Source organism: Cryptomeria japonica, unplaced genomic scaffold (genome assembly GCF_030272615.1).
Source record: "Cryptomeria japonica unplaced genomic scaffold, Sugi_1.0 HiC_scaffold_104, whole genome shotgun sequence".
Taxonomy (NCBI): domain Eukaryota; kingdom Viridiplantae; phylum Streptophyta; class Pinopsida; order Cupressales; family Cupressaceae; genus Cryptomeria; species Cryptomeria japonica.
This window is the reverse complement of record NW_026728926.1, coordinates 227,501-241,416: the sequence shown is the minus strand read 5'-3', so window position 1 is coordinate 241,416 and position 13,916 is coordinate 227,501. Positions and strand designations below refer to the sequence as shown.

General features: G+C 62.2%; 2 non-coding genes across 2 annotated transcripts; both read left to right on the top strand.

Annotated features, from left to right (window-relative positions):
- Positions 1 to 3,324: 3,324 nt before the first annotated feature.
- Positions 3,325 to 3,443, top strand: LOC131865168 (5S ribosomal RNA). The gene has a single exon (XR_009363897.1). It is a non-coding gene; the product is annotated as a 5S ribosomal RNA (ribosomal RNA).
- Positions 3,444 to 11,247: 7,804 nt separating this feature from the next.
- LOC131865167 (5S ribosomal RNA) lies at positions 11,248 to 11,366 on the top strand. Its single transcript, XR_009363896.1, has one exon. It is a non-coding gene; the product is annotated as a 5S ribosomal RNA (ribosomal RNA).
- The last annotated feature ends 2,550 nt before the right edge of the window (positions 11,367 to 13,916 follow it).

The following is a 13,916-nucleotide window of genomic DNA, read 5'->3' as shown; positions in this document are numbered from 1 at the left end:
CGAAAACAAGGTCTTTGAGGTTGACGTAATGCGCACAACCAGGGGAGTCGACCCATCAAACCCAACACCTCCCCTATATAAGCTATTTGTCCGATTCTCATACATGTGTAGCCTGCAGGAGCCATTAGGACATTGACCCCAACTTTTGACTTCTTAACGAAAACAAGGTCTTTGAGGTTGGCGTAATGCGCACAACCAAGGGAGTTGACCCATCAAACCCAACACCTCCCCTATATAAGCTATTTGTCTGATTCTCATACATGTGTAGCCTGCAACAACGATTAGGACATCCACCCCAACTTCTGAATTCGTCTGCGTTGACCGCACCAAAGGTGCACGCCTTGGTGCTCACCAAAATCCGACTTCCGACTTCTTCTGCTATGCGGGGTCTTTGAGGTTGGCGCAGTGCGCACAACCAGGGGAGTCAACCCACCGAATGCAACACCTCCCCTATATAAGCTATTTGTCTGATTCTCATACATGCGTAGACTGCAGCAATGATTAGGACATCCACCCCAACTTTTGACTTCTTAAACAAGACAGGGTCTTTGAAGTTGGTGCAGTGCACACAACCAGGGGAGTCGACCCATCAAACGCAACACCTCCCCTATATAAAGCTATTTGTCCGATTCTCATACGTGTAGTCTGCAGCAGCGATTAGGACATCGACCCCAACTTCCGAATTCGTTTGCATTGACCGCACCAAAGGTGCACGCCTTGGTGTGCACCCTGGAGTGCACTTTGGTGCTCACCTCGGTGCACACTTTGGTGTGCACCTCGGTGTGCACCAAAGGTGCGCACCTTGGAGCGCACCAAAGGTGTACACTTTGGAGCGCACCACATAGGGTCTTTGAGAGGTTGGCGCAGTGCGCACACCAAGGTGGGTGTTGAGGTGCGTGCCGAGGTGGGTGGGTGCTAGGGTGCGCTCCATGGTGGGTGCCAGGGTGGGTGCGTGCTAGGGTGGATTCCAAAGAGGGTCATAGGGTGGGTGCCAAGGTGGGTTGGTGATATAGTGGGTTCAAAGGTGGGTACTAGGGTGGGTTCCAAGGTGGGTCACAAGTTGGGTGCCAGGATGCGTGGGTGTTAGGTTGGGTGCCAAGGTGGGCTCCTGCGTGGGTGGGTGCTAGGGTGGGTTTCAAGGTGGACGCGAGGGCGGGTGCCAAGGTGGGTAACAAGTTGGGTGTTAGGATGGGTGAGTGCTAGAGTGGGTGCCAAGGTGGGTGGGTGCTAAGGTGGATGCCAAGGTGGTTCACAGGGTGGGTGGGTTCTAGGGTGAGTTCCAAGGTGGGTCACAGGTTCAGTGCTAGGGTGGGTGTCAAGGCGGGTGTCGAGGTGCCTGGGTGCTAGGGTGTGGATGCCAATGTGGGTCATAGGGTGGGTACTAGGGTGGGCTGCAATGTGGGTGCCAAGGTGGGTAACATGCTCGGTGGGTTCTAAATTGGGTGCCAGGGTGGGTGTGCACCCACCTTGCCCGAGGTGGGTGCCAAGGTGCCAGTGTGGGTGGGTGCTAAGGTGGATGCCAAGGTGGGTGAGAAGGTGGGTGATAGGTTGAGTGGTAGGATGGGTGGGTGCCAAGATGGGTCACAGGGTGGGTGCAAGGGTGGGTAGGTGCTAGGGTTGGTGTCAGGGTGGGTGGGTGCTAGGTTGGGTTCCAAGGTGGGTGCGAGGGTGAGTGTCAAGGTGGGTCACAGGTTAGGTGCTAGGATGGGTGAGTGCTAGGGTGCAAAGGTGCCAGGGTGGGTGCTAGGATGGGTCGATGCTAGGGTGAGTGGCAAGGTGGGTCCACAAGTGTCAAGGTGGGTGCCGAGGTGGGTGCCAAGTCGGCGACTGCTATGGTGGATGCCAAGGTGGGTCACGGGGTGGGTGCCAAGTTGCTAGGTTGGGTTCCAAGGTGGGTGCCAACGTGGGTGCTAGGGTGCGTGGGTTAAAGGGTGTGTCACAACGTGGGTGCCAGGATGGGTGCGCACCCACACTGGCCAAGACGGGTGCGGGTGCAAGGTTGGGTTCCAAGCCCGGTCACAGGCTGGGTGCTAGGATGGGTGGGTGCCAAGGTGGGCACCAGGGTGGGTGCACCCACCCTGGCCAAGGTGGGTCACGGGGTGGGTCCTAGGGTGGGTAACGGGGTGGGTACTAAGGTGCGTGCCAAGGTGGGTCATAGGGTGGGTGCCAAGGTGGGCACCAGGGTGGGTGTGCACCAACCCTAGCCAGGGTAGGTCACGGGGTGGTTGTCGGGGTGGGCGTCAAGGAGCCAAGGTGGGTGGCAAGTAGCCAAGTTGCGTGCCAAGGTGGGTGTCGGGGTGGGTGCCAAGGATCCAAGGTGGGTGCCAAGGAACCAAGGTGGGTGTCTGGGTGGGTGCCGAGGTGGGAGCCAGGGTGGGTCCCAAGGTGAGTGCAAAGGTGGGTGCCAGGGTCAAGGTGAGTGCCAATGTGGGTTCCAAGGTGCCAGGGTCAGGGTGAGTGCCAATGTGGGTTCAAAGGTGCTAAGTTGGGTGCGAGGTTGGGTGCGAGGGTGGGTGGGTGCCAAGGTGTGCTAGGTGGAAGCCCGGGTGGGTCGGCATCCCATGGGTGTCGAGTTGGGTGCCTGATGGGTGCTTCTTGTCAAGTTTTAGTCGTCGGGACTCATTTCGAGCCTTAGAGGTCGTTTCTTGTCCGGTTGCCCTGTCTTCGACCTGGGAACCCAATTTTGGTCCTCGGGTCCCATTTTTTTTTGTCTCGCATCCCACTTTTGGCCTGTGGCCTTTTCGGGGTCGATTCTCGTTTTGGGCATCAGAGCATGTTTCTTCTCCTAAAACCCAATATTTGTTTATTAAGTCTCGGAACACATTTTTGTTCTCGTGGACCCATCATGGGTCTTGGAACGCATTTGTGGTCCTTGGGTCCCATTTTGCATCCCGAAACTTGTGTTTTGGTGCTTGATCCCTATTTTGGGTGCCCACCTTGCACCAAGTGCGCACCCGGGGCAAACCGAGCGCCTTGGTGCACCGGGGCAAGATCGAGCGTGCACCCGAGGCGCCCCGAACATGCACCAAGGTGCACTCGGCCCACATGTGAGCGCAGGTCGTTGCGCCCGAGGTGGTGTGTGGGCACCGCGTTGCAGACGGGACACTGCACGCACACGACGCCCCCTCCAGGTGCACGCACGTAGGCCGGGCCGGGTGCACACCCGACGCCCTAGCAAGGTGCGCGCACCCGGGCAGGGCTCACACTTGGCGAACGGGGCGCACTTCGCGAGGGAGGGTGTGCACCTCGACGGGGGTGGGTGGCCGGGGTGGATTCGCACGTGGGTCGCGGTTTGCTAAGTACACACTGCGACAAGCTCATAACGGGTGCGATCATACCAGCGTTAGTGCACCGGATCCCATCAGAACTCCGCAGTTAAGCGCGCTTGGGCCGGAGTAGTACTGGGATGGGTGACCTCCCGGGAAGTCCCGGTGTTGCACCCTTTTTTAGTTTTTCGCCGGGCGTCGCAATGCTATTTGAATAAACCTTTTGCCCGTTTGCGTTCTCGTCGGGGCCGGGCCGGGCCGGGGTGCGCTGCCCGCACTACCGCGCGCGCGGGGGCGACACCGAGCGCGCACCCGAGGCGCCCCGAGCACACAGGCCACGGTGCAACCCGGGCGTTGTGCGCGCACCCCGGTGCGCCCGAGGTGCTGCGCGCGCACCCAGGTGAAATCGGTGTGCACCTCGGCCAGTGCGCGCTCGGTCGAGTCGCGCACGTTGGCCAAGGTGCACGGTGATGTTTCTTACTCTAAGGTTCCGCACCAGACGCCCGGGACAGGTGAGCGAAGCTGGGCGGGGCCGGGTGCGCGGCCGGGGCAGGTGCACGCAGCTGGAGAGAGCTTTGGAGCACACTTCGGAGCGCACCAATGATGCGCTCCATTCAAAAGTTTCCTGAAAAGGCAAAAAAAGTTGAGATTATAGAATTTCCCACTTGAGAGATTGTAAAAAAAAAAAATTTAAAATGAAGGAAACGCGGGTGCCAAGGTGTGCGCAGCCCAGCCAAGGTGTGCGCACCAAGGCGCCCACCCTGGCGAAGGTGCACGCAAGGTGCGCACCCGAGGCAAACCGGACAATTAACCCAACTTTCGACTTCGCGCGCACCTTGGAGCGCACTTCGGAGCGCTCCTTGGTGCGCACCAATCTTGGGCACCTCGGAGTGCACCATGGCGCCCACCAAGGTGCGCACCCGGGGCAAACCGAGCTCCGACTTCGTGCGCACCTTGGAGCGCACGAAAGGTGCGCACCATGGCGCCCACCAAGGTGCGCAGCCCAGCCAAGGCGTGCGCATCAAGGTGCGCACCCTGGCGAAGGTGCGCACCCGGGGCAAACCGAGCTCCGACTTCGTGCGCACCTTGGAGCGCACAAAAGGTGCGCAACCCAGCCAAGGTGTGCGCACCCCGGTCAAACCGAGCTCCGAATCGTGCGCACCAGAGGTGCACGCCATCGTGCGCACCTTGGAGCACACTTCGGAGCCCTCCTTGGTGCGCGCCGATGTTGCGCACCTCGGAGCGCACCCGGGGAAAACAATGCAATTAACCCGACTTTCGACTTCGTGGGCACCTCGGAGCGCTCTCGGGTTCGCACCTCGGAGCACACCGAGGTGCGCACCTTTGATGCGCTGCCTTCACCAATTTCCAGAAAAGGCAAGAAAACATTGAGAAGGTGTGCGCACCGAGGTGCCCACCCTGGCGAAGGTGCACGCGAGGTGCGCACCCGGGGCAAACCGGGCTCCGACTTCGTGCACGCCGCACCTTGGAGCACACTTCGGAGCGCTCCTTGGTGCGCACCAGGGCGCGCAACCCAGCCGAGGTGCCCACCCCGGCGAAGGTGCACGCGAGGTGCGCACCCGGGGCAAACCGGGCTCCGACTTCGTGCACGCCATGGTGCCCACCGCGGCGAAGGTGCACGCGAGGTGCGCACCCGGGGCAAACCGGGCTCCGACTTCGTGCACGCCGCACCTTGGAGCACACTTCGGAGCGCTCCTTGGTGCGCACCATGGTGCCCACCAGGGCGCGCAACCCCGCCGAAGGTGCACGCGAGGTGCGCACCCGGGGCAAACCGGGCTCCGACTTCGTGCACGCCGCACCTTGGAGCACACTTCGGAGCGCTCCTTGGTGCGCACCATGGTGCCCACCAGGGCGCGCAACCCCGCCGAAGGTGCACGCGAGGTGCGCACCCGGGGCAAACCGGGCTCCGACTTCGTGCACGCCATGGTGCGCACCGCGGCGAAGGTGCGCACCCGGGGCAAACCGGGCTCCGACTTCGTGCACGCCGCACCTTGGAGCACACTTCGGAGCGCTCCTTGGTGCGCACCAGGGCGCGCAACCCAGCCGAGGTGCCCACCCCGGCGAAGGTGCACGCGAGGTGCGTACCCGGGGCAAACCGGGCTCCGACTTCGTGCACGCCGCACCTTGGAGCACACTTCGGAGCGCTCCTTGGTGCGCACCATGGTGCCCACCAGGCCGCGCAACCCAGCCAAGGTGTGCGCACCAAGGTGCACGCGAGGTGCGCACCCGGGGCAAACCGGGGTCCGACTTCGTGCACGCCGCACCTTGGAGCACACATCGGGGCGCTCCCGGGTTCGCACCGGCGTTGCGCACCGTGGTGGGCACCTCGGAGCACACCAAGGTGGGCAGCGAGGTGCGCACCTTTGATGCGATGCCTTCACTAATTTCCATAAAAGGCAAAAAAAAAACGAGATTTTAAAATTTCCGTTTTGAAAGATAGTGAGAAAAAGGGAATGCTGGTGCCATCTTGAGCCCGCCCTGGTGCGTAGCCCAGCCAAGGTGTGCGCACCAAGGTGCCCACCCTGGCGAAGGTGCGCGCCCGGGCAATTAACCCAACTTCCAACTTCGCGCGCGCCAGGGTGGGAGCGCACCCAACAACCGGGCCTGGGAAGAGCCAATGCGAGAAACCCCACCAAACGCTCTGACAAAAAAAGAGGGGGCGCTCCAGTAACCCCGCTTCGGAGCGCACCCTGGGCAAACCCAGCCAAGGTGCCCACCCCGGCCAAGGTGCAGGCGAGGTGCGCACCCGGGGCAAACCGGGCTCCGACAACGTGCACGCCGCACCTTGGAGCACACTTCGTAGCGCTCCCGGGTGCGCACCTCAGAGCACACCAAGGTGGGCAGCGAGGTGCGCACCTTTGATGCGCTGCCTTCACTAATTTCCAGAAAAGGCAAAAAAAAAAGGAGATTTTAAAATTTCCGTTTTGAAAGATAGTGAAAAAAACGGAACGCGCGTGCCATCTTGAGCCCGCCCTGGTGCGCAGCCCAGGTAAGGTGCCCACCCTGGCAAAGGTGCGCACCCGGGCAATTAACCCTACTTCCGACTTCGTGCACGCCAGGGTGGCAACCGGGCCTCGGAAGAGCCAATGCGAGAAACCCCACCAAACGCTCCGACAAAAAAAGAGGCGGCGCTCCAATAACCCCGCTTCGGAGCGCAGCCGGGGCAAACCCAGCCAAGGTGCCCACCCCGACGAAGGTGCACGCGAGGTGCGCACCCGGGGCAAACCGGGCTCCGACAACGTGCACGCAGCACCTTGGAGCACACTTCGAAGCACTCCCGGGTGCCCACCGGCGTTGCGCACCGTGGTGGGCAGCGAGGTGCGCACCTTTGATGCGCTGCCTTCACTAATTTCCAGAAAAAGGCAAAAAAAAATGAGATTTTAAAATTTCCGTTTTGAAAGATAGTGAAAAAAAAGGAACGCGGGTGCCATCTTGAGCCCGCCCTGGTGCGCAGCCCAGGCAAGGCATGCGCACCAAGGTGCCCACCCGAGGTGCACACCCGGGGCAAACCGGGCTCCGACTTCGTGCAGGCCGCACCTTGGAGCACACTTCGGAGCGCTCCTTGGTGCGCACCATGGTGCCCACCAGGGCGCGCAACCCAGCCAAGGTCTGCACACTAAGGTGCCCACCCCGGCGAAGGTGCACGCGAGGTGCGCACCCGGGGCAAACCGGGCTCCGACTTCGTGCACGCCATGGTGCCCACCGCGGCGAAGGTGCACGCGAGGTGCGCACCCGGGGCAAACCGGGCTCCGACTTCGTGCACGCCGCACCTTGGAGCACACTTCGGAGCGCTCCTTGGTGCGCACCATGGTGCCCACCAGGGCGCGCAACCCAGCCAAGGTGTGCGCACCAAGGTGCACGCGAGGTGCGCACCCGGGGCAAACCGGGGTCCGACTTCGTGCACGCCGCACCTTGGAGCACACATCGGAGCGCTCCCAGGTTCGCACCAGCGTTGCGCACCTTTGATGCGCTGCCTTCACTAATTTCCAGAAAAGGCAAAAAAAAACGATATTTTAAAATTTCCGTTCTGAAAGATAGTGAAAAAAACGGAACGCGGGTGCCATCTTGAGCCCTTCCTGGTGCGCAGCCCAGGCAAGTTGTGCGCACCAAGGTGCCCACCCTGGCGGAGGTGCGCGCCCGGGGCAAACCGGGCTCCGACTTCGTGCACTGCATGGTGCCCACCAAGGCGCGCAACCCAGCCAAGGTGCCCACCGCAGCGAAGGTGCACGCGAGGTGCACACCCGGGGCAAACCGGGCTCCGACTTCGTGCACGCCGCACCTTGGAGCACACTTCAGAGCGCTCCTTGGTGCGCACCAGGGCGCGCAACCCAGCCGAGGTGCCCACCCCGGCGAAGGTGCACGCGAGGTGCGCACCCGGGGCAAACCGGGCTCCGACTTCGTGCACGCCATGGTGCCCACCGCGGCGAAGGTGCGCACCCGGGGCAAACCGGGCTCCGACTTCGTGCACGCCGCACCTTGGAGCACACTTCGGAGCGCTCCTTGGTGCGCACCATGGTGCCCACCAGGCCGCGCAACCCAGCCAAGGTGTGCGCACCAAGGTGCACGCGAGGTGCGCACCCGGGGCAAACCGGGGTCCGACTTCGTGCACGCCGCACCTTGGAGCACACATCGGGGTGCTCCCGGGTTCGCACCGGCGTTGCGCACCGTGGTGGGCACCTCGGAGCACACCAAGGTGGGCAGCGAGGTGCGCACCTTTGATGCGATGCCTTCACTAATTTCCATAAAAGGCAAAAAAAAAACGAGATTTTAAAATTTCCGTTTTGAAAGATAGTGAGAAAAAGGGAATGCTAGTGCCATCTTGAGCCCGCCCTGGTGCGCAGCCCAGCCAAGGTTTGCGCACCAAGGTGCCCACCCTGGCGAAGGTGCGCGCCCGGGCAATTAACCCAACTTCCAACTTCGCGCGCGCCAGGGTGGGAGCGCACCCAACAACCGGGCCTGGGAAGAGCCAATGCGAGAAACCCCACCAAACTCTCTGACAAAAAAAGAGGGGGCGCTCCAGTAACCCCGCTTCGGAGCGCACCCTGGGCAAACCCAGCCAAGGTGCCCACCCCGGCCAAGGTGCAGGCGAGGTGCGCACCCGGGGCAAACCGGGCTCCGACAACGTGCACGCCGCACCTTGGAGCACACTTCGTAGCGCTCCCGGGTGCGCACCTCAGAGCACACCAAGGTGGGCAGCGAGGTGCGCACCTTTGATGCGCTGCCTTCACTAATTTCCAGAAAAGGCAAAAAAAAAAGGAGATTTTAAAATTTCCGTTTTGAAAGATAGTGAAAAAAACGGAACGCGCGTGCCATCTTGAGCCCGCCCTGGTGCGCAGCCCAGGTAAGGTGCCACCCTGGCAAAGGTGCGCACCCGGGCAATTAACCCTACTTCCGACTTCGTGCGCGCCAGGGTGGCAACCGGGCCTCGGAAGAGCCAATGCGAGAAACCCCACCAAACGCTCCGACAAAAAAAGAGGCGGCGCTCCAATAACCCCGCTTCGGAGCGCAGCCGGGGCAAACCAAGCCAAGGTGCCCACCCCGACGAAGGTGCACGCGAGGTGCGCACCCGGGGCAAACCGGGCTCCGACAACGTGCACGCAGCACCTTGGAGCACACTTCGAAGCACTCCCGGGTGCCCACCGGCGTTGCGCACCGTGGTGGGCAGCGAGGTGCGCACCTTTGATGCGCTGCCTTCACTAATTTCCAGAAAAAGGCAAAAAAAAATGAGATTTTAAAATTTCCGTTTTGAAAGATAGTGAAAAAAAAGGAACGCGGGTGCCATCTTGAGCCCGCCCTGGTGCGCAGCCCAGGCAAGGCATGCGCACCAAGGTGCCCACCCGAGGTGCACACCCGGGGCAAACCGGGCTCCGACTTCGTGCAGGCCGCACCTTGGAGCACACTTCGGAGCGCTCCTTGGTGCGCACCATGGTGCCCACCAGGGCGCACCCGAGGCAAACCGGGCTCCGACTTCGTGCACGCCGCACCTTGGAGCACACATCGGAGCGCTCCCAGGTTCGCACCAGCGTTGCGCACCTTTGATGCGCTGCCTTCACTAATTTCCAGAAAAGGCAAAAAAAAACGATATTTTAAAATTTCCGTTCTGAAAGATAGTGAAAAAAACGGAACGCGGGTGCCATCTTGAGCCCTTCCTGATGCGCAGCCCAGGCAAGTTGTGCGCACCAAGGTGCCCACCCTGGCGGAGGTGCGCGCCCGGGGCAAACCGGGCTCCGACTTCGTGCACTGCATGGTGCCCACCAAGGCGCGCAACCCAGCCAAGGTGCCCACCGCAGCGAAGGTGCACGCGAGGTGCGCACCCGAGGTGCACACCCGGGGCAAACCGGGCTCCGACTTCGTGCACGCCGCACCTTGGAGCACACTTCAGAGCGCTCCTTGGTACGCACCAGGGCGCGCAACCCAGCCAAGGTGCTCACCCCGGCGAAGGTGCACGCGAGGTGCGCACCCGGGGCAAACCGGGCTCGGACTTCGTGCACGCCGCACCTTGGAGCACACATCGGAGCGCTCCCGGGTTCGCACCAGCATTGCGCACCTTTGATGCGCTGCCTTCACTAATTTCCAGAAAAGGCAAAAAAAAGAAAAAAATGAGATTTTAAAATTTCCGTTTTGAAAGATAGTGAAAAAAACGGAACGCGGGTGCCATCTTGAGCCCGCCCTGGTGTGCAGCCCAGGCAAGTTGTGCGCACCAAGGCACCCACCCTGGCCAAGGTGGGTCACGGGGTGGGTCCTAGGGTGGGTAACGGGGTGGGTACTAAGGTGCGTGCCAAGGTGGGTCATAGGGTGGGTGCCAAGGTGGGCACCAGGGTGGGTGTGCACCAACCCTAGCCAGGGTAGGTCACGGGGTGGTTGTCGGGGTGGGCGTCAAGGAGCCAAGGTGGGTGGCAAGTAGCCAAGTTGCGTGCCAAGGTGGGTGTCGGGGTGGGTGCCAAGGATCCAAGGTGGGTGCCAAGGAACCAAGGTGGGTGTCTGGGTGGGTGCCGAGGTGGGAGCCAGGGTGGGTCCCAAGGTGAGTGCAAAGGTGGGTGCCAGGGTCAAGGTGAGTGCCAATGTGGGTTCCAAGGTGCCAGGGTCAGGGTGAGTGCCAATGTGGGTTCAAAGGTGCTAAGTTGGGTGCGAGGTTGGGTGCGAGGGTGGGTGGGTGCCAAGGTGTGCTAGGTGGAAGCCCGGGTGGGTCGGCATCCCATGGGTGTCGAGTTGGGTGCCTGATGGGTGCTTCTTGTCAAGTTTTAGTCGTCGGGACTCATTTCGAGCCTTAGAGGTCGTTTCTTGTCCGGTTGCCCTGTCTTCGACCTGGGAACCCAATTTTGGTCCTCGGGTCCCATTTTTTTTTGTCTCGCATCCCACTTTTGGCCTGTGGCCTTTTCGGGGTCGATTCTCGTTTTGGGCATCAGAGCATGTTTCTTCTCCTAAAACCCAATATTTGTTTATTAAGTCTCGGAACACATTTTTGTTCTCGTGGACCCATCATGGGTCTTGGAACGCATTTGTGGTCCTTGGGTCCCATTTTGCATCCCGAAACTTGTGTTTTGGTGCTTGATCCCTATTTTGGGTGCCCACCTTGCACCAAGTGCGCACCCGGGGCAAACCGAGCGCCTTGGTGCACCGGGGCAAGATCGAGCGTGCACCCGAGGCGCCCCGAACATGCACCAAGGTGCACTCGGCCCACATGTGAGCGCAGGTCGTTGCGCCCGAGGTGGTGTGTGGGCACCGCGTTGCAGACGGGACACTGCACGCACACGACGCCCCCTCCAGGTGCACGCACGTAGGCCGGGCCGGGTGCACACCCGACGCCCTAGCAAGGTGCGCGCACCCGGGCAGGGCTCACACTTGGCGAACGGGGCGCACTTCGCGAGGGAGGGTGTGCACCTCGACGGGGGTGGGTGGCCGGGGTGGATTCGCACGTGGGTCGCGGTTTGCTAAGTACACACTGCGACAAGCTCATAACGGGTGCGATCATACCAGCGTTAGTGCACCGGATCCCATCAGAACTCCGCAGTTAAGCGCGCTTGGGCCGGAGTAGTACTGGGATGGGTGACCTCCCGGGAAGTCCCGGTGTTGCACCCTTTTTTAGTTTTTCGCCGGGCGTCGCAATGCTATTTGAATAAACCTTTTGCCCGTTTGCGTTCTCGTCGGGGCCGGGCCGGGCCGGGGTGCGCTGCCCGCACTACCGCGCGCGCGGGGGCGACACCGAGCGCGCACCCGAGGCGCCCCGAGCACACAGGCCACGGTGCAACCCGGGCGTTGTGCGCGCACCCCGGTGCGCCCGAGGTGCTGCGCGCGCACCCAGGTGAAATCGGTGTGCACCTCGGCCAGTGCGCGCTCGGTCGAGTCGCGCACGTTGGCCAAGGTGCACGGTGATGTTTCTTACTCTAAGGTTCCGCACCAGACGCCCGGGACAGGTGAGCGAAGCTGGGCGGGGCCGGGTGCGCGGCCGGGGCAGGTGCACGCAGCTGGAGAGAGCTTTGGAGCACACTTCGGAGCGCACCAATGATGCGCTCCATTCAAAAGTTTCCTGAAAAGGCAAAAAAAGTTGAGATTATAGAATTTCCCACTTGAGAGATTGTAAAAAAAAAAAATTTAAAATGAAGGAAACGCGGGTGCCAAGGTGTGCGCAGCCCAGCCAAGGTGTGCGCACCAAGGCGCCCACCCTGGCGAAGGTGCACGCAAGGTGCGCACCCGAGGCAAACCGGACAATTAACCCAACTTTCGACTTCGCGCGCACCTTGGAGCGCACTTCGGAGCGCTCCTTGGTGCGCACCAATCTTGGGCACCTCGGAGTGCACCATGGCGCCCACCAAGGTGCGCACCCGGGGCAAACCGAGCTCCGACTTCGTGCGCACCTTGGAGCGCACGAAAGGTGCGCACCATGGCGCCCACCAAGGTGCGCAGCCCAGCCAAGGCGTGCGCATCAAGGTGCGCACCCTGGCGAAGGTGCGCACCCGGGGCAAACCGAGCTCCGACTTCGTGCGCACCTTGGAGCGCACAAAAGGTGCGCAACCCAGCCAAGGTGTGCGCACCCCGGTCAAACCGAGCTCCGAATCGTGCGCACCAGAGGTGCACGCCATCGTGCGCACCTTGGAGCACACTTCGGAGCCCTCCTTGGTGCGCGCCGATGTTGCGCACCTCGGAGCGCACCCGGGGAAAACAATGCAATTAACCCGACTTTCGACTTCGTGGGCACCTCGGAGCGCTCTCGGGTTCGCACCTCGGAGCACACCGAGGTGCGCACCTTTGATGCGCTGCCTTCACCAATTTCCAGAAAAGGCAAGAAAACATTGAGAAGGTGTGCGCACCGAGGTGCCCACCCTGGCGAAGGTGCACGCGAGGTGCGCACCCGGGGCAAACCGGGCTCCGACTTCGTGCACGCCGCACCTTGGAGCACACTTCGGAGCGCTCCTTGGTGCGCACCAGGGCGCGCAACCCAGCCGAGGTGCCCACCCCGACGAAGGTGCACGCGAGGTGCGCACCCGGGGCAAACCGGGCTCCGACTTCGTGCACGCCATGGTGCCCACCGCGGCGAAGGTGCACGCGAGGTGCGCACCCGGGGCAAACCGGGCTCCGACTTCGTGCACGCCGCACCTTGGAGCACACTTCGGAGCGCTCCTTGGTGCGCACCATGGTGCCCACCAGGGCGCGCAACCCCGCCGAAGGTGCACGCGAGGTGCGCACCCGGGGCAAACCGGGCTCCGACTTCGTGCACGCCGCACCTTGGAGCACACTTCGGAGCGCTCCTTGGTGCGCACCATGGTGCCCACCAGGGCGCGCAACCCCGCCGAAGGTGCACGCGAGGTGCGCACCCGGGGCAAACCGGGCTCCGACTTCGTGCACGCCATGGTGCGCACCGCGGCGAAGGTGCGCACCCGGGGCAAACCGGGCTCCGACTTCGTGCACGCCGCACCTTGGAGCACACTTCGGAGCGCTCCTTGGTGCGCACCAGGGCGCGCAACCCAGCCGAGGTGCCCACCCCGGCGAAGGTGCACGCGAGGTGCGTACCCGGGGCAAACCGGGCTCCGACTTCGTGCACGCCGCACCTTGGAGCACACTTCGGAGCGCTCCTTGGTGCGCACCATGGTGCCCACCAGGCCGCGCAACCCAGCCAAGGTGTGCGCACCAAGGTGCACGCGAGGTGCGCACCCGGGGCAAACCGGGGTCCGACTTCGTGCACGCCGCACCTTGGAGCACACATCGGGGCGCTCCCGGGTTCGCACCGGCGTTGCGCACCGTGGTGGGCACCTCGGAGCACACCAAGGTGGGCAGCGAGGTGCGCACCTTTGATGCGATGCCTTCACTAATTTCCATAAAAGGCAAAAAAAAAACGAGATTTTAAAATTTCCGTTTTGAAAGATAGTGAGAAAAAGGGAATGCTGGTGCCATCTTGAGCCCGCCCTGGTGCGCAGCCCAGCCAAGGTGTGCGCACCAAGGTGCCCACCCTGGCGAAGGTGCGCGCCCGGGCAATTAACCCAACTTCCAACTTCGCGCGCGCCAGGGTGGGAGCGCACCCAACAACCGGGCCTGGGAAGAGCCAATGCGAGAAACCCCACCAAACGCTCTGACAAAAAAAGAGGGGGCGCTCCAGTAACCCCGCTTCGGAGCGCACCCTGGGCAAACCCAGCC